This window comes from Stegodyphus dumicola, chromosome 12, assembly GCF_044657685.1.
Source record: "Stegodyphus dumicola isolate Sdum_Otavi_A_Nest chromosome 12, ASM4465768v1".
Classification (NCBI taxonomy): domain Eukaryota; kingdom Metazoa; phylum Arthropoda; class Arachnida; order Araneae; family Eresidae; genus Stegodyphus; species Stegodyphus dumicola.
The window spans coordinates 97,182,341-97,208,886 of record NC_140779.1 but is presented as its reverse complement, the minus strand read 5'-3'; positions in this window follow the sequence as shown (position 1 = coordinate 97,208,886).

Below are 26,546 nucleotides of genomic sequence, written 5' to 3'. Positions count from 1 at the left end.
TCTATTATGGTCAGATATGATGTTCTCGAGGGCAGAACATTATGCCCATCTCCTTCAGACTATGATCTTGGAATGGTTAACAAATCTTTCGCAGTCTTAACTAATAACGAAATGTGGTAGTGCTTGATCTTATATTAAGGTGATGGGATCAGATTATGTATAGTATGTGACATAGTGTCTAATATACTATGTGTTTGGGAAAATCGTCTTCACCAGGTTATTATACGGGCGATGCCATCAAAACAAACGCGAAGAAAACCAATATTTGCATCGAATAATTTACATTTCATAATAAAAATACCATTTTCTTTTTAGATAGCAAATTTGTGAACAACATTTTATATCGTAACATTGCACTTCATTACTGCCAACTTTCAAATATGAAAAAAGGAAGGCCCTCGGGAGCCAAAGCGCTAATTTCTGGAAGAGGTTCGAGGTGCAAAGGCGGCACCATTTTGAAAGAAATCGAAATTGATTTACATTCGGTGTATAATGTGTGATTCACTTTATTAAACTATTTATATTGTAATTCTTACGTAAAATATGCTAATATTCATATTTATTCTTTTGAAACTAATATTTATTTACATATTCTAAATGTTATGTTCTTTGGTTAATTTCCAATTGTAATCTTGTATTTTTACCCTGAGAAAATCCTGAGCAGAAAATGAAATTGTAATTTGTCAAGGTGCTTTTAAACACGGTAAAAGTAAATTCATAATTATTGTGCAAAAATTTAGTATGCGAATAAATTTAGTATTGCACACAAAATTAATCAGCCTAAAAATTTCTGTTTTGAACGTTTGTTTGAAACATGATACAAAGTTCTATAAATATCTGCAGCTGTTTCAGATATTTTAGGTTCATAAACTTTAAAAAGAATGATTATTTAGAATATCACTAGGAATGGAGGAATGAAATTTGTATAAATTACGTTTCATGAGTTCCATTATAAAATATATATATAGTGCAATATTTATTTCCACAATTTAATATTAGTAGCACAACTTAATTTTACTGTTAAAAAGCACTTTCATTAGTAAAGATTAAAAATTAAAAACGTTCATAGACTGACAGTTTCCAATTAAACCGCAGAATTGGCATCTATGAATAGGCGCTAAAAACACAGATCTCCAGTACGAAAGTGTTTAATTACTTCCTATGAAAATAAATGCTGATAGTATAAAGTTAGCATGACTAATTACTAGTTAATAAAATATCATTTATACTTACCGAGCAAAATATTATCAAATGCTGTTCGTATGCTATGAATTCGATCAAGTTTTGTTCAAAAATGTTGCTGATAATAAATTTGGTTAAAGTAAGACAGGGATTAGGTTATTTGTTTATTTCTCTTTTTCGGATAGTGCTTTCTGTGGTGATTACATCAATACTTCAACAGTCCATCTCCAGTTTTGACTCTTTTTCCAGTTCATCCTTTCTCTTTTGCGGATTTGCCAGTTCTTTTCCGGTTCCAGCTTATTCTTCAGTTCAGGCTTCTTTTCCAGTTCTGGCTCCTTTTTCGGTTCTTGCTTCTTTTTAAGATCACATTGAGGGTTTTCCAGTCTGAAAAATAGTCAATGTATCATTATTTTTATTACTATAAATTAAAAAGTAACGCGGCGACGATGAAAATTTGAGATGTACAATACTTGTATATTTATAATATGTATAAAACTTCCTGCTCAGCCGTACAGTAAAAGTCTCCCTCGCAGATTTTTTGCCTGATAGAATTTCTTCTACAAAACGCGATTTTGTTCTTTTCGTTGTTCTGACCTAATAACAACGAGAGAAGTCAAATCAGAGGACGCGAATTATTTCCAATAGGTGACCTTCATGAGCCCCACATAAACCGCAGTAATTTGCAAAGGTTCGGTGCTTGTATTTTTCATTCCTTAATTTTTTTATAAATTCTAATAATAATAAAAATAATAATAAACAGTTGGCTTAAAAGCAAAGAGAAACTGCGGCATTTGTATTTTAATTAAACAATTTATCACAACTAGGAACAAACGAAAAAAAGCATTTTTAGAAGATTTGCAGGTAACATTCTTTCACCATCAGGAAAAACATCTTCTGTATTTAAAGGAGCTTACTCGTATATAAATTTAATAAATTTATGAAAATATTAAATATAAATTTTTGAATGAATTACTATGTCACACACATGCCAGATATTTCTACGTTCTACAAATTTTGTATAATTTACTTACGTATTTGGTATTTTAACTTTGTTCTTATAAAATTTTCCCTTTTTCTTATAAAATTTTCTTTGGCTGTTAACACTTTGGGTGACAACGAGGAATCTTACAGATTTTGCGAATGGATCTTCAGGTGGTTCTTCGGGGTTATAAATATCGAAGCTGTAAGACAAACATTTTTACCTTTATATTATAATGAAATTATTAAAATTTTGAAATAAAAATGAAATTATTAGAATTGCTATAAAAGTAATTTAAGAAAACTTCAAACTAAAATTATGAGCCAAGGAAAGAAATGTTTAATCAGTCCTTTCATGTTTAATCAGCCCAATTTCTATGTTTCTGAGGTGGTAAAATATTATTATTTCAGAGCTTTACACAACATTAATATATCTACGGTTTTCCTCATTCAAGTTATGTTTCTCGCAGGTCAATTGCTCTGCATCTCTGACTGCACACGTTACAAATTTTCATTGGTCATTTCAATCTTCAATAACATGTTGCTGGTCTACTTCCGGCAAAGCAGCACCAGGACTCTTGCCACGATATGTTTTTCAATTGAAAATTTTATTTTCGTTGCTCACTTGCATTCTTAAAAATTTTAATTTTTTATACATAGAGAAAGAAATCAAGCAAAGCAATACGAATAAGGAAAATCATTATCTCTTTTCCCTTACATTCCGCTAAATTTGTTGAAGGAAAAAGAGCTAAGTTTCTAAAAATGTATCTCCTTACTCTTTATACATATTATGTCTTTGTCAGTGTTTCTGATACACTTTAATGTATTTTACAATTTATTTAATGTTTGAATATTACAGCTTCCTATGCTGAAATAGGTTCTCTATTTTCTTTCGAAGAAAGAAGAAATAGAGTTCCGGAATTTTTTATATTGTAGGCCATATATTTCTTACTTTGAAGAGAAAGAGAAACAAAAGATATTTCCATATGGCAAGATGTAACATTTTATATATCCCGGCTTTTAAAACCCATCAGAGTCTAGCAGCAGTTGTGTCGTACGTAATTATGCACACAAGTATAGAGAGAAAGAGACGACGGGAAATCAGATGGTAAAGCATGGTCGAAAAGTCTCTCCTGGCCCGATAAAAATAACACAAAACACAAGAAAGAAAGAACATGAGTTTATGCTTAGTACAGTAAAAATTAAAGAATAGGAACAAAATTAGACAATGATCGCCCTTCAAAGAAGGTATCCGAAATTAAGACCCGGACCCTTTTGCAGGCATCACATCTCCCGCACGTGGAAGATCTGTTCTGGAAAATACTGAGCATGCCCAGAACTTCTCCAGCAGCTGCCACGATATATGCAATGCAACAAGTTCCTCAGGACTTCTAACGGGCGTCTTGTACACCAATCTCTTGACATACCCCCAGAGGTTGTAGTGAGGTCTGGTGATCTTGCTAGCCAGTGTACTGGACTAACCCTACGAAACTCTTTTTGAGGATACCTTCCGAAGGAACATTGGAACAGTTTTTTTCTTATTTGTTGGTTTCCGCTGCGCTAAGAATAATAAACATATATATTCCCCCTGTTCATGTCCTACTTTTTCTGTGCTTTCTGTCGTCACTATGGCGCCATGAATGCGTTTCCGACCATGCACGGCCGTACGTTTTTAAAATCGTTTTATGCTGTTGTATATATATATATATAATTAAAGTAAAAGAGACAAACGAAAAAAGACCTATATATATATAATATTAGGAATCCTGATTGCCCATAATGATCTATGTTGTGTAATAAAGAACGAATTTAGCAGATGAAGAAGATGACATTTTGACATTTAATTTCAATTCACATTTGTAGCGACAATTAATTTGAAATTATAATCTCACTTATTTCCAGAATATTAATATTTCTCATATTGTTGGAACAGGAAGAATGTAGCAGGACGGCGTGTCAGCGGGTACAGAAATAGAAGCAAACTGCATAGTTAACCAATATGGTAGTTTATTAAAAGATAGATTTGGTTCAGGAAATTTTAAATTCCCACTTATCTACGTCATCATTTTTATATAAAAATCCTGTGATGTGGATATATATATATATATTTTATTTAATTAATTTTATTTTTTAATTAGTTATTAGTTTAAAATTACTTTATTTTATATATCTAAATTAATTGCAATGAACAGTTACAAGCTCGAAATGTTTATTATGTTATATTCTGAATACTCGATCTAAATAATAACATGAATCTGTAAATTTAGAAATATAGTCTAGTAGAAACAGATGAACTGAGAAATTTATTTTAGATTTTTTCCGAATAAAATATTGAATAGATTTAAGTGTTTTACTTAATTTATTTAACATATGCATATATCATATTTACGGATGTATACATATTATTCATAAAGGTAAAGTAATTTTCTGTCTTTGTTACTTTATTTATTCAACAGTTTGGCTCTTACTTCTAATTCACAAATTTTGAAAACTGGGCGTTTAAACACTTTTATTTGTGTATTAACATTGTGTTTAGATACTTCATTAGTTAATGAAATAAAGTTTCTTCATAATAAAAGGTATTACAAGAAATAATTTTAAATTCTTCTCAACGTGATTTTCCATATTAGGGTTTTGTAATCTACTTTTTTAATGAAGGAATGAAGAAAAATTACACAGTATAAATTTGAAAACGTATTAGTTTTCAGACAAGCGTTTTTGTCAAAACATTATTAAATCTTTAATCAAAGAGGATCTGAAATATTATCTTTTGTTTTATTATTTTTTGATAAATAACTTACGTGTCCGACACATCTTCAAATCTTAAACATCGGGGATCCATTTCTGCTAGTAATTTTTCTGTGTACCATATTTCTCCATCTCCTCCTGGTTTTTCAAATACACGTCGATAATAAAACATTTCACGGCGAATCTTTTTCTCTTCGCTGAAATATTTTTATTTTACTAAATATATGCATTCATATATACGTAAGATATAACAAAATACGATGGCTGCTTTAAGAAAAGATTTGCGACCTCAAAACTAGCTATTCTAAATTTTATGTTCTCTCCCTTAATTCATCTGTTCTCCCAAATTCTAGATCTTTCCATGTTACATAACGCCTCTTGAAAAAGTTAACTAACACTAAAAATTAACCAGTCAAAGTTTAGAGTACTTTCTGCATATACTCATTATAAATACCGCTCACAGGTTAACTACATCATTCTTCCTTTCGCTAACTTCTGCTCTGCCAATTTCTCCAGCCTTTCTAAGATTTTACGGGCAATATTGACGCAATTGCAAATGCGTTTCAATTCATAGCGATTTTTCGAAGTAGCTTCGCACATTAATGGATGTTGTCCTCTACTGGCTGTCTAAGATGATGTTCGGCAGTCTCTCTGCAAGCGAACACATAGTGGTCCGGATCTCCTGCCATACCGCATGAGCTACGGTTATTTTCGCTTCGTCTGAAGCGATGCAGGTACGTCATGAAGAAGCCATGCTCTGTTCGAAACTTAGTGAAGTGAGACGAGTCACATTTTAAAAGCCCGCTGACGTCTGGGAAAAATCTGTAAACTCTTCAGCCAGTAGTCTGTCTCCCACGCATGTTGCCAACGCTTCAATAAATCTACCTCGAGCTCAGCTTTTATGATCGAGCACGGGAGAGGCACATCAAGTCTGCGAACGTGGGGGTCAGTTGCTGCACTTTTGACTGTTGCATTTGCAATTTCAGTATCCAGTATTACGGTGTCGGAAGGTACCTACTGGTGTTCAGGGTTATAGCATTTTGGGTTCAAGAGTTTAAGTGTGGCCTTGACGAGTGAAATTTTACTGCATGTACCTTGGATTGCCTGTAGGCTAAAGGCCGAGGTAAGTCCTATCCCATAAAATGTTTCTCTCTTTGAGTCGGAGCACACGCACTATTGCACTTTCGCGCTGAGCTAAGAGATGCAGAGGCGGCAGTCCTCAAACCACGTTTAGAGCATTAGTAGTCCAGGTTTTATATACTCGGGAAATCCTTAGAATTAATGCTCTTTGGTGTCTTTGTGCTCAGCGTAGCAGAATCACCATTTTAGAAGTGATCGTTATGCCTCTCATCGAGGCTCCATACGGTGCAATACGCTCAGCAGATGATGGGACAAGGCAGATACAACAAGATTACCTCACGGTTACTTCCCGAAAGTATGCAAACCCCCAAATCATCGAAAGGTCCCATTTTACTTTAAGCGATTCTTAAGAAGAAACGCAAGATGCGAGCGCAGAACACCTGCACATCTAGAAGATCCTAAGATTTATATATAGCAATGCCCATTACTTTCAATTATAAGACAAATTTCCCGGGATTTGGAAAAAAAATGCCAGAAAAAATTTTATTCTACAATACCAAATTTTATTCTACAATACCAAGTGCACTTCAACAATTTATGAAATATATTACTGAAAAGGAACGCAATGGGATTATAAGTAAATAATCATATTACATGAGTGAATATGCAAGTATTTAAGAGCAATTAAATTTTTAACATATCCTGTCCACATATGCAAAGATCCAGTCAAAACAGAAAATTATATCTTCTAATTTCAGTCTGTATATGTTGCATAAGTTTTCCTTCCTTACTCTAATCAAATTTTCAGTCAAGCGTGGTTACTCAATATTTGTGCTCTCAACCTGATGGCTGCGTATGCTGAGCCGATGGGTAATCAATCGTTTCGGCAATTTCCGCACAGGATTTCAAATTATTTCCCTCTAGAGTTCTTAACTGAACGAGACGGGCTTTCAAAATATAGTGTTACGTTATTTTCTTCCTTCATGTTCGTACGGGGTTCGTAGATTTGGAGTGAATTACGGCGATACTTGATAAAATATCGAAACACACTTTATTTAGCCAATATTATTCAGGACAGCTCCAAAATCACGTTTACAATTGTCGAAGAACTACTATAGACACGCTGCAACAATCAGCGACACAGCCTTCAGGCAATCAGGCTATAACGATGAAAACAGCTTAACTGTAAAGCACCAGAGTACACCTCCCAACTCTGCTCGGTCGTTCTCGGAACGCCACTTACTTTCGAGATTCTCTACGCTACAACTCACGATGCATTCGACGATACCCTAGAGTACAGCTCCTGACTCCTCGGTTCAGTCGCTCCTGGAGCTCAACACACTGTCTCGATGACGCACTAACTGCGACTCACTGAGAGACTCTTTCGGTGCACTGGACGACCAATTTGGCACTAGGCACTCACTGATTAACTATAAAGTCGATGGACTCCGCACTAATTACGTACCAGCAGGGTTTATAAAGCTTTTAGTTGGTGTTCGAGAACATTCTAGGCTGAACCGGTAAAAATTCCTTCAAGAAGGTTCTCCAACCGTCTATGGCAAATTGCCAATTTTGTCGCCAAATGTCGCCAAGAGAGCGATTTCGTGCCAGATGTCAAATGTGGCAATCCTGCCTTCCCTTCCCTTTGTCTGGCAACCCTAAAACTGTTTTGCGGAGAGCTATCTTAACGCGCCTGGACATTTCGTAATACTGCCCCACCTCAAGAACTGCACATCCCAGGCTACACAACCCTAAGGCAGAAGCCAAATTCGATACAAACAAAACGTAGTAAAACTATAGTGACGTGATCGAAGTTTATTTGCAAATAATCGTTGTTATCATTATTTACGCATAAGGATTATTTTTTCTTTTAATGTCAGTATTTTAAAGGAATAGCTGCTTTTGGCAACTTTTATGTTTCACGTTAAGGTACGTGACACGATATGTTGCCGCTACGTTAATTTTTTTATTGATATTTGGAAAATTTGTTATATTACATTAAATTTAAATCATGACCTCATTTGTATTACCTAAAGTGTTAAAGATCTTCGTTTCCTGGCTTGGAACTAAAAATTATTTTGTATCGGTGGTTGCTTGGAGAGAATGAACTGATTTTCTTCAAGCTGAAATGTTTCTATGCATTTCCTCTTCAGGCGTACATAGAACTTACCTTAAATTAACAGTTCGTTTTATATTCAGTTTTTTACTAAAATTTAATTATTTTATTTACAAAAATTTAGTTTTAGTCTACAGTTTCTTTCTCTTGACAGTTTAAGCTTCTGTAGGTATTTAACGTATTTTATTTGAATTATTATTTTGCTACAGTTCTATTATTTTTTATTTTTTCAATTTACTAAAATACCGAAACGCAAAAAGGTATTACGGGAGATGAAGACGTGAAGCATTACAGAAAAATGAAGAAAATCGACTACCCCCATAGCACAAAACATCCTAAGGATGTCCTATTTAAGTCGCAATATCCCGGGATATACTTAGGATGTCCTAAGGATGTTGATTCTCAGATGTCCTGAGGAGATCGTAATTTAACATCCTGAGGATGTCTTATTTAAGTCGCTATGTCCCGGGATATGACAGGATGTCCTGAAGATGTTGATTCTCAGATGTCCTGAGGAGTTCACCAATTTCACATCCTGAGGATATTCATTTTGCATTGTCCGGAGGACTTTCGTTGTCAAACATTTTGAGGATATTTGTTCTCAAATTTACCAGTTTTAATTTTTTGACATTGCACATCTGAAACTTGCACATTATTTTATTTTTCATATGTATTTTACTAAGTTGTTTCTAAATGCTGTACATTAAAAATATTGATATGATTGATGATTTATTCTTGTTATTTTTTTATTAATTTTAACTGCTATTTTTTCTGAGGTTTTTAAAAATTTATTTAGTCATGGAAAAGATTTTTTTCAATGGATTAGCATTTTCTAGAATATTTGCAAAATTCTAAATAACATATATTTTTTTTTATAAAAAATGTATAAATTACATGTATAATTACTTACAGATTACAAACCCTACTACAAATATAGGTAAAATTAGATATAGATATATTTAATTACGGAAACGAATTTTTTTTTTTAAATTTGGATATAGAGACATTAGGTATTTTTTTGGAAGCAGGAAACATGAAAAATTAGCAACTGCCTTCGCCGGGAATCGAAGGACGGACCTCTGGAATACCGGCTCAGTGTGCAGAACCACTACACCACGAAGACACGCTAGGTGTGGTGGTGGTGTATTTAATTATGGCAAAGCACACTAGGGCTATCTGCCTAAGGGGAGGGATGTCTTCTTGGAGGACTTTCTAAGGAAAACTGGCTAGTATACACGTTACACGTGGGGAAAACCACGAAAACACCCATGCAGCCAACCCGTTCGCGGGATTCGAACCTCGGATCGCACTACCAGGGTTCAGCGATTTTACCGCTCGGCCGCTGGTGGGCCGAAGACACGCTAGGAAAGCGGGAGAAATACCTTATATTACTTCTCTTTTTAAAGGCCGACTTTTTTTTAAGGGGATCCAATCACTAAATCCTGGGTGTGGATATACCTCATCCAACACCTTTTTAGTTCGGGCGCCACTGTAGAGACATTAGGATTTTTTTGGGAAGCCGTAGAGTTGAAAAATTAGCAACCGCCTTCGCCGTGAATCGAACCAAGGACCTCTGAAATACCGGCCCAGCGTGCAGAACTATTACACCACGAAGGCACGCTAGGAAAGAGGGAGAAATATCTCATAAGGAATTTTTTTTCCTCTAATTACAGGACAGAAAATATTTTTCAATCGCGCGATCTGCTATTGATATTGAATTACAGTCGTGCGATAATTTCGCAGTAAAGATACATCTCTGATGACTATCCAAGATTCTAGAAACTTTGGTCTTATATAGAGATGGTCGTCTTATAGAAATAATGCTTAATATCAATATTTATGTATAATCTCAGAACTATTGGTCACTTTCAGAAGTGGTCGTTTGAGAGCCGATATTCTATATATTTATTTACTGATACTCTCAGATTCCAAAATTTGTTTATATTCTCAGAAATATTGGATGGAAGGTGGTCGTCCCATACATGCAAAATTTTACATTTCATTAAGAATGAATTCGGCATTATTTAACTATTTCCCTATTAATTAATTAATTAGATAAAGAAAAAATTAGGAAATAGTACTGTTTATTACGGAATAATGTAGGAAGTTCTACAGAACTATATTCTTTCGCGTCATTGCACATTGTATCCGGCAAACTACTAGTTCCTCGTATTCTTCCGCAAATCCGTAAACATCTGTCTGATTTGAAACGAAATCCAAAATGGCTGCGCCATGAGGTTAACTTGTATGGATATTTTTTGTTGCATGAAAGGTAAGTTCAGTTGCAATACTTGTATGTTTACTTTTTTTTCTTTTCGAATGTATGTTATTTATGTCATTTTGACAGTTAAATGTTTCACAGCTTTATGAATTGTTACCATTCTGTCGTGAATTACGTGTATCTCAATGGCTGGCTGTCTTTTCAAATATCTAATTTGCCCTGCTATCCAAATGTTTATGACTGAATTTTTTTTAGTCTAGTTTATGCATTCAGTTTCAAAATAATATGTGTGATCAGATTGCTTATTATTTTATTGCAGCAATAAATTTATGTTAAATAGTTTGAACAATTGTATAAAAATAAGAGTTTGCATTGTTTTGTCCAAAATATGTATGGTTGAAACATTATCTTAATCTAGTGTGTAATTCAAGTTTTTTTGGGGGTACTGTTCTGTTATTGGGACCAGAATCGGAAATGTATGAACCTGTGTTCGTAAGTATGAGCATAGATGTGTATATGTAGACACACAAACATACAAATATACAAGCATACATAAATACAATTCTGAACCCGGTCCTGATAACAGAACAGTATCTTTTTTTAATCTTTTTTGAATATTTTATAGAAGGATTAAGCATTTTTCAAACTGCATATCATTTTAAGATTCAACTTGCAGGAAGACAAAATATGGTCATTCAATCAAATGCTTATGATTGCTTTTAACATTTTCTCATAAATATTGTTTGCATTTTTATTGTATTTTAGATACTTTAGTTATGTAAAGTGAACATGAGAATATTAGGAAAGCTCAAGAATATGAATAGCTACCATAATACAGATATTTTTTCATCGAGCCCATTGTTTTAGAAACCAATGCACCATTATTATATGCTGGCTTATTTTATAGTTATATGCAGTTTAACTTTATGTTCATGTTACTGTAGTATTGTCATTATAATAAAAGTATTGATAATTTTTGTTGAATCTTGCAAGTTGCCTAACATTCAGAATTATTACTACCGAATTTTAACGATAGGTTTTTTCGAGTTGACATAATCTGTCTGATAAATAAAATAAACTGGTGTTTAAATTATATGCATTTCTCTTAATGTTTCATTGAAAGTGAGATGGAAATATAAATGCTATCCAGAAAAGTGAATTCTTTTTGCCTGAAGTAACAAACTGTACTAAATGATTAATGTTTATATCATTTTAGAAATGTCAATATTAAAGTTTCTCCCCCTTCTCTTCTTTGATTTTGAAATAATTTATAATAAAATAATATATGCATAAGTGTAATTAATGTAAAGTGTCATTCAATAATATAATTTATTTTTAATGATATTTTTATATTATCTGGGTTTTCTTTTGGTGTTAGAAGGAGGAAAAGACTGTAATGTTTTAATTAAGGAAATAATTAAAACATTACAGTCTTTTAAATAACACAGTTACAGTAATGTTTATTGAAGCAATCAGTACTGTGTGATTGCCAGTGATTGAATAATGTTAAAATGCATTGTTCATAAGGAAATCTTTGTGTTATAGATTTTATTTTGACACAAGCTGAAATTTGAATTATTGGAAGCACTTTGAAAACCCGAATTATTTCCTGAATCATTAATCAGGCCAATATATAACATACAAATTTTCATACAAAATTATTTCTTTGAGCATATTATAAAGAGCTCATTTAATTTTATTATTTGTACAAATTTTAGACAAAAGTAGCATGTAACAGTTAAAGATTTATTGAAGCCTACTTGTTACTTGTGGTAACAAAGAAGTGTGAAAGATATTGCCACATTAGTGAACATGACGATCATTGATGCTTAGTTTAGTAATTTAATAATATATTGAGAAATGCTGGGAACTTTCAGAAGTAGACATTTTGAAAATGATGGGCTTGATAAGAAATTTACATGGTTTTATTATTTATTCTTTAGTTAAGAATGGATTTTAGATGTTCATGTGAAAGAATTCTGTTTAATTATATGTGAAAGAATTGTTAAAGTTTGGCATTTAAAAAAATGAATTAATAATATGCAATTATCTTTTTATTATACATATATTAGTATATATTTCTAATGCGCTATGTAAATGTCAGTGCTAAACAATTGAGATACTATTGTCAGGGCAATCTTTTCTTATACATGAAAAATTCTGATACGTTCTTATCATCTGCCCTCACAGCTTCAACTTATGCTAAAACAGCAAGAGTATGCACACGATAATAGCAAACTATTAATATGCATACCACACACATGTATTTATATGCTTTATATTTAATCTTTATTTCTGAATAGTATTCCATTGGATGAAAAATATGTGAATATTGACCCAATGTGTATATTTGTGTGTGTGTGTGCATCCTAAAATTTCTTGTTTCTTATAAAGTGCTTATTTGAATTACTACTTGTGAACAGAGCAGTAGATATGAACCATAAACTAACCATTTTGCCAATTTTCACAGCTTATATGCATTTCTCAATAGATAGTCAGAAAGCACCAAAATTATTAATAATGTTAAGTTTAAATGATGTTCTATACTTTTGTGTTAATTTTTCTATTCTATTAATTCTATTACTGTGTTATCAAACTTTCTGCAGGAATTTCAACTGGTTAAGATGTTATTACCATGTGGAGAAGAATTTGGTTTTCAAGCTAGAAAAAATTGCAGCTGAAGGATTTTGTAGAAGGTCAGTCAAACTGGTTTTAGTTAATTATAATTTAATTTTGGGTGAAGAATTCTCAAATTTATTTATCATAAGTGTCTAAAGGTCTTCTAAATTAAATTCTGCTTGTTTTTGAAATTTTTCATGACATTCATTCTTTGATTATTATTATTTTTTTTTAATTTACTAACTTATATCCAGGTACATAATGTTGCATTTAATACCATATCTTAAATATTGTAAAATGTTATAATAATACATTTCACTTAAAAATGTGGTTGTGACAGTAAATTTTCTGTTACATTTAATCATATCTATAAACATTGGTATACATCATTTTTCAATAATCTGTATATTATTTTGTGCATTTCTTTTACATCCAAGATCTGGCATATGACTTGGGCCCACCAGCGACCGAGCGGTAAAGTCGCTGAACACTGGTAGTTCGGTCCGAGGTTCGAATCCCGCGAACAGGCTGGCTGCATGGGCGTTTTCGTGGTTTTCCCCATGTGTAATGTGTATACGAGCCAGTTTCCCTTAGAAAGTCCTCCACGAAGGCATCCCTCCTCTTAGGCAGATAGCCCTCGAGGCTTTGCCATACTCACACACACACACAATGGCATATGACTTGCTTTTCAAACTGATAACATGGTGTAACAATGTAATCTAATGGTTAAAGTTTACTATGGAACGGGCCAAATTTAATAAATTATTCTTTGATAGAAATTTATTCATGTGTTCAGTGTGTCTCATCTCTTTAAATTGCTAAAGTAAATTTTATGTAGTTGCATTTAGGAATTTTGACTGTATCAAGGTAACTTTGTTTCAGTTATTATAACATGCAAGGGAAAAAATTCATTCATAGCTCCGTTTTTAAAATTAGTTAATTAAAGTCCTTAATAAAGAGGGACGTTTTGTTGTTTTTAATGTCGATAGAGTTTAATTCAAAAATATGCCACATTAAGGGTTACTTTTTAACCTAATTTAAAGTTTTCATTACTTTAACATGTCCAATAATTGTTATTTTAACTCCGATATTGTAATAATATCAAAATTCCTTACTTTTTGATAGGTAATCCAAATGTAAAACAAGAAAAGAAAAAATTAAAATCTAGAAGTATATTTATTTCATACCTCTAACAAATAAAAACAACACAAGCACTTTTTACTGTCTATCTGCATAGTGTGGCATGTCCCGTAAGACTGAGATTTGTATGGTCAAATCCATGTTTCAGTTAAAGGAAAATGCATGCAGTCTTCTGATTTTCCCTTCGATTAAGGATTCTGTATATACTAGCATAAGAAATATATTAGTTAATGCAGTGTTATACATCAATATTTATAGACAATTATTGTGGCTATGTTTATTATAATTTTGTTCACTGTAATGGCTGGAGTGCCTAAACCATCATGCTGTGTAAACAAAACTCAAATCTTCATCTCTGCATACTGCTCCACTAGTGTTTAAACCACTGAAATGGTGATTATGGTAGAACATCTTTGGTAAAAATTTACTCTACTGTAACCCTTGGTGAATCGTTTCTTTTTTTTATATCAAGATTGTCACCTGAGAGGATCGGCACCAATTTCAAGGTGGCCGCTACACAAAACCAAAATAAGAAGTCAAAGACATACACAAACTCTGTGTCCATGTATACATCAACCTATTAAAACAGAGAACTGCACAAACTGGGCATTGTGCACTGCCTTAACTTTGTCCATGTACACATTGATCTATTTTCACTCTAAGAAAATCAGAAAGTTAAAAATATCATAGTTACCAGAAAAAATTTGCCACTGTCTTAACACACAGACAACCAAAAATACACAAACAGAGAGGAATAAGTTACCAAAAATACATATTTCCTAACATAAAAACATTAAACAACAAATCTTCTAACAAAAATTAACACACAGAGACAAAAAAATAAATGAAACGTCATTTTTTTAACATATCTTTTTTTTCACATTCATATGTTTAGGCTTCCCACCACCATCCTCCAGGTAAGCAATTCAATTCAATTTTTCGTCTGTTAGTCACCTCAGACATACTCAAATGATGGTACCCACACCAAAATAATAAATAGCATGTTCAAAATACAAGACCATACCACTTCCGTGCAACCAAACACAGCAATTGAAAAGAATGGTAAGAACCAAAAACCTGGGACCGTACAAAAGGTTTACTATTAAAAAAAGTAGCCCAAAACTAAATTTATCACAGCACGTTGGCAATATTTGCAGAAATAACTCCTTTTTATTGACAAAAAAAAAGTTTTTTTTTTCCCCAAAGGCTACTTTCGCCAACATTATCAACATTAGGGTTACCGAAAAACTTATTTGACGCAATGGGCTTCCACATTTCACAAACAACCAATACCACTTTGCGATTTTTTTTCAGACAGAAACCAAGGTGTACCATACAGTAAAGATTAACCACATCTTCATTTACTACTGTTACAAGTACTTCTTTGGTAAATTTCTGCGGTTAAATTCAAAAGTTTAAAATTGCATTAACATGATCAGATTCAGAGTCATAGCTAGGGTTTTCAGCGCTCAGGGACAACTGAAGATTTTGCGCCCCCTACTGCTTGCCAAGGATGGAAAACATTTAATTCTAAAATGTTCTAACATCAGTTTGGCGCCCCTTGGATTCTGCACCCGGGGACAGATGCCCCCCTCTAGCTACGCCCCTAATCAGATTTTATTTTCTGCACGTAGCTAACAATTACTTATGTGTTGTCAGATAAATGTTACCAGATGCAGTTAATTATTTTTTACTTGCCAATCTCATGAGACAAGTTTTTTTTTGCTCCTGCAAGACTTTACTTTGTGTTGCAAAATAAATTCATTCTCACTCTTTTTGGACTTGCCTACACATTAAATTTAAAATAGTTTTATGAATAGGTAAGATGTGATTATCATAATTTTGTTTCTCTCTTTATCTTGGCAACTTTATATGTTGATTCAGTATCCAGGTTACCTACCAGTGGCTGATTGATAAAACTGCTCATATGTTCGTTCAGTTGGTGGTTTGAGTTTATTTTCTGACATAAAAAATTTTAGAAGGCATCCCCCATGTTTATTTTACTATCGAAAAATCAAATAATTGCTACTCTGTTTATAGGTACTAAATGTTAAAATATTTTAAATGCTTTCTTTAATTTGCATTCTAATAGTCATTTGTTTAAATTTAATTATGAATTATATTCACATATAGTAATTGTGAGTGTTTTTTTATTTTAGGTGCTGTGAAAGGCAATGACAGAGATCCAGTTTATCAAAAGTTCTTATATACATAAGAAAACATGAATATAAGATTGTTTTTCATGAATTCAAATAAAATGTGATAAATTGGATTAATAAAAACCATTTTGAATTTTGAAAAGTGTTTTTCCTCTGTTAATCATAATATAGTGCCATAAATTTCTGAATGTGTTTATTTTTCATCCAAATAAATAGCTTTACAAAAATTTGTCATATTAATAGATATTGCATAATTTAGCATTATTATAAATATTTATTATAGCAGATTTAGCTGAACTACGTTTTTAGTCTCTTTGCAGATGAAGTCACAAAGGTAAGTGGTTAGATATTTTTCTGTATTCTCCATTAAGTAATTTTATCTGGTAAATTACCATTACGGTGAAAGAATAAGCTTTGCTTGAAGATACAAAAATTTGCAGATATTTCAAAAAAATGGTATACGTAAAAAAGTTCTTAAATTGCCACATATGTGAAACTGAAAATGTTATATATGAAATAGTTCAGAAATATAAATATTTTCACTATTTTTTAACTATAATTCACTGCATTTGTTATATATAATCACAGTTTAAGGTAGCAGTGCTTTTCTCACTGTGATTTCTCGTGTATTTCGATTCATAAATACACGTACATAAATCCACGTATTTTGATTTCTCTTTTGAGACTGAATAAAAAATGAACTAAACATTCTCGTTGACATTGAGAGTTGAATAAAAGCTCACCTCAAAATAAAATGAATTAATAAATTTATGGAAAATTTTACATTGCATATATTGAGCAGAAAGAAACTGAATATACTTAATGGAATTAATAATTGGTAGAGTTGATAGCAGAATAAAATGCCTTAATTGCATGGTAAACAGTAGATCTTTTGAAGTTTTTCTATGTTGCGTAAAATGCAGATTTAAATTTTTTATATTGATTGTCATATAAATGGCAATTTCTGTTTTATTTTGCTCTGAAATGAATGGTTAGTAATAAAATTCTGGATGAGACAACCTTTAACATGCGCTAGAATTTACAAAGTTTAATTTGGTGCTGATTTCAACGGGTAAATTTCATTTTACTGAATTTTGCTTAAAATAATACCAATGAACCGTTGCAAATTATTTTCAGAACTTTTTTTTTTAATCTAAAAGGGCTATTAGTTTTGAAATGTGACTTCATATCGTCAGTCGTAAACTTTCGCTTTTCATTCAAGTCTTGCCATTTGGCAAAATTTAACATATTTACCTTTAAAATCTAATATATTATTGATTAACAAGCCAAGCTATTTAAAAGCATTACACACAGTTCTTAACAATGCTTTTTTTTTTATTTTTAATCTGATTGATTTAAAATGCATTTAATTCGTGATATATCTAATTGAAAACATTTTAATATTTCTACATAATTACATGATATATTTCTTCATTTTTCAAATATATAGAAGATATATAACTTTCTGGTGTCAGTATCTTATAAAATGTTTTGCTATTTCCACTGCCCCGTCTGTATTGATAATCTATGCATTCATAAACTTTTAGCCTCTTTGAGTGACTGCTAAAATCTGAGGCCAGATTTTTTTTTTTTTTTTTTTAATATTGTGAGCAGAAAGAGAATTTTAGAAGAGCTTCTTGAGTTACCTTTTGAATGATATAAAGAATTGTTAACATAATGTCAAATTTTTACAACTAAATATTAAATATATAAAAAAGGCTGCAGCATTCTCATGTTACGAAAACACATTTATTTATTCTGAGGCTAGGAATTGATTTAGTTTTAAAAATACAATTTATTCCTTTTAACAATTTCCCAACAGTGTCATCAAAACACTATAAATTCCTTACATGTTTTAAAGAAAGATGATTCATTTATGTAAAGATTATTAAATTGGTAATTTTATTATTCAATTTTTAATACAAATTAACTGAAATTAGAAACTGATTTTGTAAAATAATTTAATTATGAATAATTCAAGTTGGGGGCTATTGGATGTTTAAAAATGATCAAAAGATTTTTAATATCTTAAAAATAAAAGCAAAATTTTCAGTTTTAATATTTTGTATTAATAATTCATTTTAATTTCCTTGCTCAGTTTTAATATATTCACAAATTCAGATTTAAAAACAAAATAAGTTGTATAAATATTTTCAACATTTCTGATTTTTCCATAGTAACCATAGGAGAACGATTTGAGACTATCTGTGTAAAAAAAAAGTAGGTTTTAGATCATCACATCTTCACATACTTTCACTGGAATTTTCCTCTGTATATATACTGGGATGTGACACTAAGCAGTTGAGAGTATGTATTTAAGAGGTTAAAGGGATATTGTAACTAGTGTTTCAAATCCTGATAACATCCCATACGCTGTCGGTGGGACGTAGATAGGATATACTGGGATGTGACATTAAGCGCTCAGGAGGATGAGTTTAGGGGGAAATTGGGATATTACGGGATGTCCTGAGGATGTAGTAAGTAGGACTTTAAATCCTAATAACATCCCATATGTTGTCGATGGGACATAGATAGGATGTTTTTAGGATATAATGGGATGTGCTTAGGAGGTTTGTGGGATATCCCGGGATGTCCTGAGGATGTAGTAAGTAGGAGTTCATATCCTAATAACATCCCGCACGCTGTCGATGGGACTTGGTTAGGATGTCCTGAGGATATCCCGGGATGTGACATTAAGCACTCGGGAGGAGGTGTTTAGGAGGTTCCGGGATGTGCGCATATCCCGCGAGCAACATCCTTGGGATATCCCAAGGATGTTTTTGTGCTATGTGGGTAGAAGATCCTACGGACAAGAAAAATTATATGCTCCAAAAACGAATGAAGATACGGCTAGAACCTCAGCAGGCAAGCAAAATGACCAGAAATGTTACGCATTCAAGAAACTGAAGGACAAACCAACAGGAGACAAGCAGAAGTTCAAGAAACTATGCGTTCTCAAGAAACTGAAGTAGAAGCGAAAAACAGGCTTATTTGACAATTGGAACAACAGAACATGCGTGATGAAGATAAGGAGAGGTTGCAAGTAGACGAAGGACATAAAACATTCATCATCGTCGTCAAATTCGAGTATAAATGCCAGAACAGGATACCACTTCATAAACAACTCAAGACGCTGCGCATCACAGAAAAGTTCGGTCCGAAGATGCAATGGTTATGCGAGAAACCAAACTTTGCATAAATATAGCACAACATACACGTAGCACTCTTCACAATGCAGAAAGATGTGGACTCGAAGTTTAAGTTGAACAACACAGTAGTTGTTGACGGTGAGTGACAGTGATTTGACGGTGAGTGAACCCACAGTAAGTTGCATAGAACTCATAAACATACATAGATAGAACTCACAAATTTTACTTTGAACGCAGCCCAGTAGTAAAATTGTGGGTGGCCAGAAGGAAGAATGTATTCAACAGGCTGTACAGCATGCGATATCAGTATTGGTCTACGTTACGATAAATGTCGATAACACAAGCAGGTGATATACTTCCAGAGTTTTGACATAAGAACATATATATCAGTGTTTCAAACCTACAAATTTTGCATCAAATTGGAAAACAAATATCTAAAAATTTGCCTTTTCATGCATAAGAGTTCAGCATTCGAAAAATTATATTTTCGTAAACGCTTTAGCAGAAAATAATAAAACTTATTGCCTTGCGAAGGAGAATGAAATCAGAACTAACCCGAGGCTACCCGTCAATGGTTGTTTTAAACAGGCCGAATAAAACATAAATTTCCTAAAATTTTAAACATAAATGAGATACTATCAAAAATACAAAATTAATTGAATATCCAATAACACTACAATTAAGAAACCGAGGCATAAAGTGCACTGCAAATCAGATGCAAACAACAAAATGTAAACAAAATATGTATGTACTGCAATACAAAAGCAAAAGAGACAGAAATGAAATAATGATGATATTTTTAATGAAAAATTTAATATAAATGTTTAATTCATAATATTAGTAAATATATAGTGTTTATATTATTTATAGAAACGTGCAGAACTTTCATAATATTCATTACTTACGAACGCTTTTTCATGCATCGAAGCATACCACAAGCCATTTTCAGTTGAGTGCTGGTGCACGTCAAAGTAATCAAGATATTTCTAGATTATTACGAAAAATGAATCGCTTTGACTCGTTTCTCGAAACAAGTATATCTACAAATTCAGTATTAATCTCTCACAGCAATATAATTAAGGATCATAAAATCTCCAAACACGCTTTAAACGCAAAAAAATCGCATTAAGACAAAATGAAGAATTTTCACTCTTACAATGACTTTTACAACAATACAAAATAGAATAGAATTTCTAAACTAAATGTTTATTCTTACACCATATTTCATTCTTAGGAAATCTTTCACGGTTGTTGAGTAATTCTAACTGTTAACTGGTTTAAATACAATTATAACTTTATATGTATGCACAGAGATATATGTACAGGGTGTCCATTATTAAACTTGAAATTTGCGAGCAGTCTGTAGCAAAAACTAGGTGGGGGAATTTCATGAAAATTGGGTAATGGCAGAACGAAATGATGGGAATTTTATGAAGAGACAAAAAGAATAGCTTTCGAAATTCACATTTAGATAGCGTTGTGTATTGTAAACTGTTGTCGTATGCAAATTTCGTAACCATAGAAATCCTGTGCGTGCACAGCAGCCCTATAAAGATGCTAGAGGACTGTATACAACAACCCTTTAATGACCGCACTCATACTCATTTGCTAGTCAAGGAAGATGACATTTACTCTCCAGGAACGGGCTTTACTGGTCAAATTGTTTTACCAAAACGGAGACTCTGCAACCGAAACTTTGCAGAAATTTCGGTCTTTGAAGCGGTTACGAAAAGATTTACTCACTAGTCAAGGACTAACAAACATAATTAGAAAATTTGAAGCAACGGAAATATTGGGGATTCAGCCAGCAAGGGGAAGAAAGCATGTTGCAGTACAGGTAGTGGAAGATGTAGTTAAGCAAGTGGAGGAAGACAGATTACAAACCATCGCCAGCACTAGTGTTCCGCGTAATACAGCATCTGTTGACCAACCTGATTCCACGGTTCATAAGATTCTTCAAAATGTCTTATGCTACCTATGTTTAGTTATAAAATGTTTAATATTTATAAAATCTTATAGTGAACACCATGAAATATGCGGTAGTCCAGCAACTTGCACAGACCATTACCCAATCAGAACTGTCCCAGCCCAGGAGCTATTATATCAAGTGACAGCTCGTCTAGATAATTTACTCAATGAAATAAGTGCTTTGAAGCCGAACAGGTGTGGTAACAAACCAACCTTAAAATACTAGAACAGCAGTGGGGAAGAAAACTTACGAAGGAACTCCAGAAAGCGCGAGGGCAAGTAAGATAAGGTTGCTAATCAACAAGGAAGCACGAAACAAAACCGAGAGTCCCATTTAAAAGCCTTTTTATTTCTGTTATGGATGGTAACATTAATGGACCTTTCATCATGAGGCACACAAATTAACTTCCTTTAGTATAGCAATCGATACAGGAATCACGTTACAATCACCCGAAAAGATCTAGCTCAACGTTTGAAAGGTTAACTCATCTGAACGCTTCCCTGTGTTGAATGTGTCCGGTGATAAAAGCGACATCGACGTAAAGATAAACGAGAATGTCCCGTTTATAATTTCCGCCAACCATCACATGGCTTATGCGCAAACAGTACCGACCCTTGCATTCTCGGATTAGACTTTCTAAGGAAATACAATTTTTAATTCTTTTAATTTCAAAAAACGAACTGCATTCATCCTCTGATGATGTAATCCTGTTAGGAATTAAAAAGAAGTTAACGCCATCTGGAAAACCTCCCAAAAGCGTCGAGTCGAGATCATACCACCGAATCGAACATAATTTCCTCTTCCTGAATCATAGCTGAAAGCAGAAATTTCCGGTAAGGCATAATGAAATAGCTAAGAACTTTAAGTGCACGAAAGGAGTACTAGTGGCCTGCCTGTGCGTTCGTTGCCTTATCAAGACCCGTCATTCCGGTGACAGTTTGCAACGTAAGTGCTGAAGCTAATGCCATTAGGAAATGCGAAGTGGTTACAGCACGTACTCCAGTGAACTGCCTTAAACGAACCAATAGTCCTTCTGTCTCTGTGTTTCGCAAACCTTAAATTCGGAATTTTTGCTGAACACATAATTAGGAGTTGGATACAGCAGTCTTGCAGAGAGTGTTCTTGAAGAATTTTAAGAGGTTTTTCTGCTTTTTATCCTCTAATATAGCCCGAATAAGTTCGGGAGAGTGTAGAATCGATACAAGTGATCATCTAACAGTCACGCAACATCCAAGACGTCTATTGATTGCTACACCGCAAGAAATAACAGACCTTACAAAGGACATGCAGCAAAGCACCGTTATGGAGGTTTCAGTGAGTCCTTGCGTAACTCCGAGTGACTAGTCGGAAAGAAGACAACTTTATCTCGATTGATTATCGCCTGTTGAACGACCTCACGAAGAAAGACAGCTACAATAATCCCAGAATTGACTATATTGTCCATATTCATTTTGGAAGCAAGTGGTTGAGAATATTTGAATAATGGAGCTGATACAGACTGTTACAGAGACATCCTGATAACTGAGAGAAGACGGCATTTAGTATCGGACAACAACTTTGGCAGTTTAAGCTGATGTCGTTTGCATTTAGTAATGCGGCGGCGACATTCGAATGCCTAATGAAATCGTCCTGAGAATTATTTGATATGAAGCCTGTTGAGAAGTGTAGGGAACTAGACATTTTCCTACAGACGATGTGGGGGGGGGGAAATATGTAAGATCGAAGAAAGCATAAATTCCGAACTTTTCAGATCGGTTTAGGGGTTCTGAGAGATGTCCAAGCGAGTTTCTATCGTTAGATGTTAGATGTGCTTTGAAATGTTTTGTACTTAACATTTAAAGTAGTTTGAAGAAGTAATAAATAATTGTTCTATAGAGGAGACCTGTACGAGTAGATTTCGCGAATGTTCCAGATATGTAAAGAGCTTCTCCAGGAATATAAATTCTGTTAAAATATCCCTGGTATTTAGAGCATTCTATGCACAACGAACCCGTTCGCACTCAACAATATCTTAAATTAATTTCATTTTGTCTCGACATTTAAAATGTATTCAAAACTAGAAACCTGAGAAACCTAGTGATCTAAAGTAACAAAATTTTTCGGATTTAGATAAACAGATCTCTCTGTTTCTATCTGTAACGCGGCTGATAACAAAGTGACACGCCACGTTTTAATTCTGCAATTCTTTCTATTTTGCTTAACAGATCTGCCACAAAAGCATTTCTATCTCTAGGTAGATATATAAGTCTTGCGAGAACTTTCCTACAATGAAATCAAACCAAAATATTGTTGATAGCATTTAGGTATATTGAAATAAATATATTATACTAGAAGCGAAGCAAATTTACAGGAGATGAAAAATGAAAAGTGAACGTCATCAGCTGCAAAAATAAAAAATATTAAAGTTGCGTATCAGAGCAGAGAAATTTTATGCAAAATCTATGAAATGAAAGAAATAAAATATATAAATACAGTAAGGAACGTAGGATATGAAAATAGGATTAGGTCGTTACAGCAATAACGACCGAATCAAAATTCGTCTTCCGTTCTTACAAGAGACTTGAACCTGATGTCTTTTTATTACTCTTTAATAAAAGCATGCCGAGAATTTCTCAGTTTATAAGTTACAATCAAAGTAAAAAAAATTACTGGTTAAGAAACCTTGCACCTATGATTGATGAAACAGAAAATTGTACGAAGAAATTGAGTAATACTCCTTCCTCGAAATCATTTATGTTTGAATTAGGCGACACTGTTTTCAAACAGATGATAAAAAGTTTGGTTTTAAATGAATTGACAGGTTACGTATAATAATAATTATCGCTATTTAAGATAGTACGATCTTTTAAAAAAAATACTACAACTATATCTAAAATATGTTACGTCAAGGATAACATTTTTGAAAAGAATTATATCGTTTCATCACTCTATTTTAAGTCGAAATTTTTTTTGCTCTACTTCTGTTTTTGAAAAAAATAAGGAAATATCATGTAATGTGCTGACTATAACAATTTAAAAAATCTATTAACAGATATTAATTCCAATACATCGAATCTCCTTAAACTAGCATCAACGAAATTTCCTATGGATATTTTATATCTACTTTCGTTGTAGCAGTTATTTCATGTAACAACTTCCAAACAGAGATAGAAACAGAGCACGCGAGAAACGTCATGTATCGAGTAAATTTTAAAATAGTTAAGATGTAAATTTCCCTCAAGATCCAGGTCAGCGATGCCTGATCTGCGCAGAAATTTTCTATCATAGAGTTAATGGTGCAAATGTTCTGAGGCTTTTGGTCTGAGACACCTTCCTGATGACACAGTAATTCCTATCTGGTTTAGATGGACATTTGCTTCAGTATAACACGACACGTTCTTGACGGTTTATACCCTTGGTAGAAGAAAGCATCAACACTATAATTGCTCGTATCCGTGTCAAGATTGAACGGGTTACGCCATTTTCAGTTCAATGCTGGTGATGCCAAACTAATCAAGATAATTCAAAATTATTACAAATGAAGAGTCGCTTAGACTGGTTTCTCAAAATAAGTAATCTGCAGCTGTCGTATTACTATCTCTCAGCAATAAATTCGGAATCAATAAATCTCCAAAAGCGCATTAAACGCAAAAAATCGCATTAACGCACAATGAAGAAATTTCGCGCTTAGGAGGACATTTACAATATAAAAATTCAATGGAATTTCTAAACTAAATGTTGGTTGTTAAACCACCGCTTTCCTTCACTGCACTCTACTTTAAGCAATTAAGCAAGTAGAAGGGGAAAACCGCGTGGGGCAGTAAGCAAAGGGGCGTCCTCGCGACCTGTCCTGGGTAATTCAGTTTGAATTAGCAGACACCTTTGCACAAATCATTTTCATCGCAATTTATAATATCTAGAACAGCGATCATTTCGCATGACGGCCGGGCTTTCTAGTCATATGTATGCACAGACATCTATGTAATATCTAATCACGTATTTATATAATATGTTATATGTATATGTAGGCATATAATTCAAAATAAATTTTATTAGTCTATATAGTGTGTCTTTATTTTCTTAATTATTTGTAGTAGCAAGCCTTCTTAAATGTTTAAAACTACCTGCTTGTTAATAAATATATAAATAATTCAGTATGGTTTATATTTTCGTAATTTGATAGTCATTATAAATGAAATAAAATTTTTTTACTGTTTCATTTCCTTCTCTTCAAAAATTACAAACATCCGGCATTTTGATTAATTTAGGTCCCTTGATATGGAACGTTATTGCATTGTTTTGTAATAAATTCTTACTAAGTTTCGCACTATACATTTAATTACGCAAATTTTATTTTTTAACTGAGGTTAAAGTGACAGTTCTGATTAACTTTGCATTTTTTCATTAATTTCTTTATGCATAAATTCTCCAGAAGTATGATGTTAATGTGATTTCAAAACAGATAATAAACATGATAATAATTATAGCTCTTTCGCACGTTCTGAAAGCATAATTCTGTATATTTTATTTTAATTTATTTTAATTTTCTTAGTACAGTGTAGCGCACTGAAGATTATTTTACATTTACATGATAGTCGGTACATATAAAGCAAGTGATAATAGTGTTACGGAATTTGTATAATGTGACAGAGACATTCTGAAGAGAGTTTTTCTGTACCGGAAAATAAGGTTACAGGCGTACGTCTATTCAACATTGAGGTAAATGTCCATCTTGCTCAATTGCGATAGAACTTATTACCGAGGCTTATGTGTTAATTTTCGACGGTTTGTATATATCATGCATATATATATATATAGGTATGAAGCCATACAGTAGACATCTTTGAATTATTGGAAGGCATTCTAGACGGCGACACCTCACGAGAAGTCGATGCTGTTTTAATGTAATCAATTAAAAGTGTCGCTATTTTTATATCATGGGAGGCAAACTCCTTACAGCAATAGCAGTTATATAACTCTCATTTCGAATCATTTATCGTTCTATTTGATTTGAAACATTGTAGCATCTGTAATTTCTCAGGATCCGGGCCATGTCGGCTGGCCTAAATATTTATTAATATATTCTAACTCCAACCTGAAAAAGGAGCACTTCTCCAAATTAGACGCTATGTTTAATCTCTGTAAAGTTCATTCTCCATCTCTTAAAATTCTGCTTCAGTTTCATAAATTATTTTTACTCCATTGA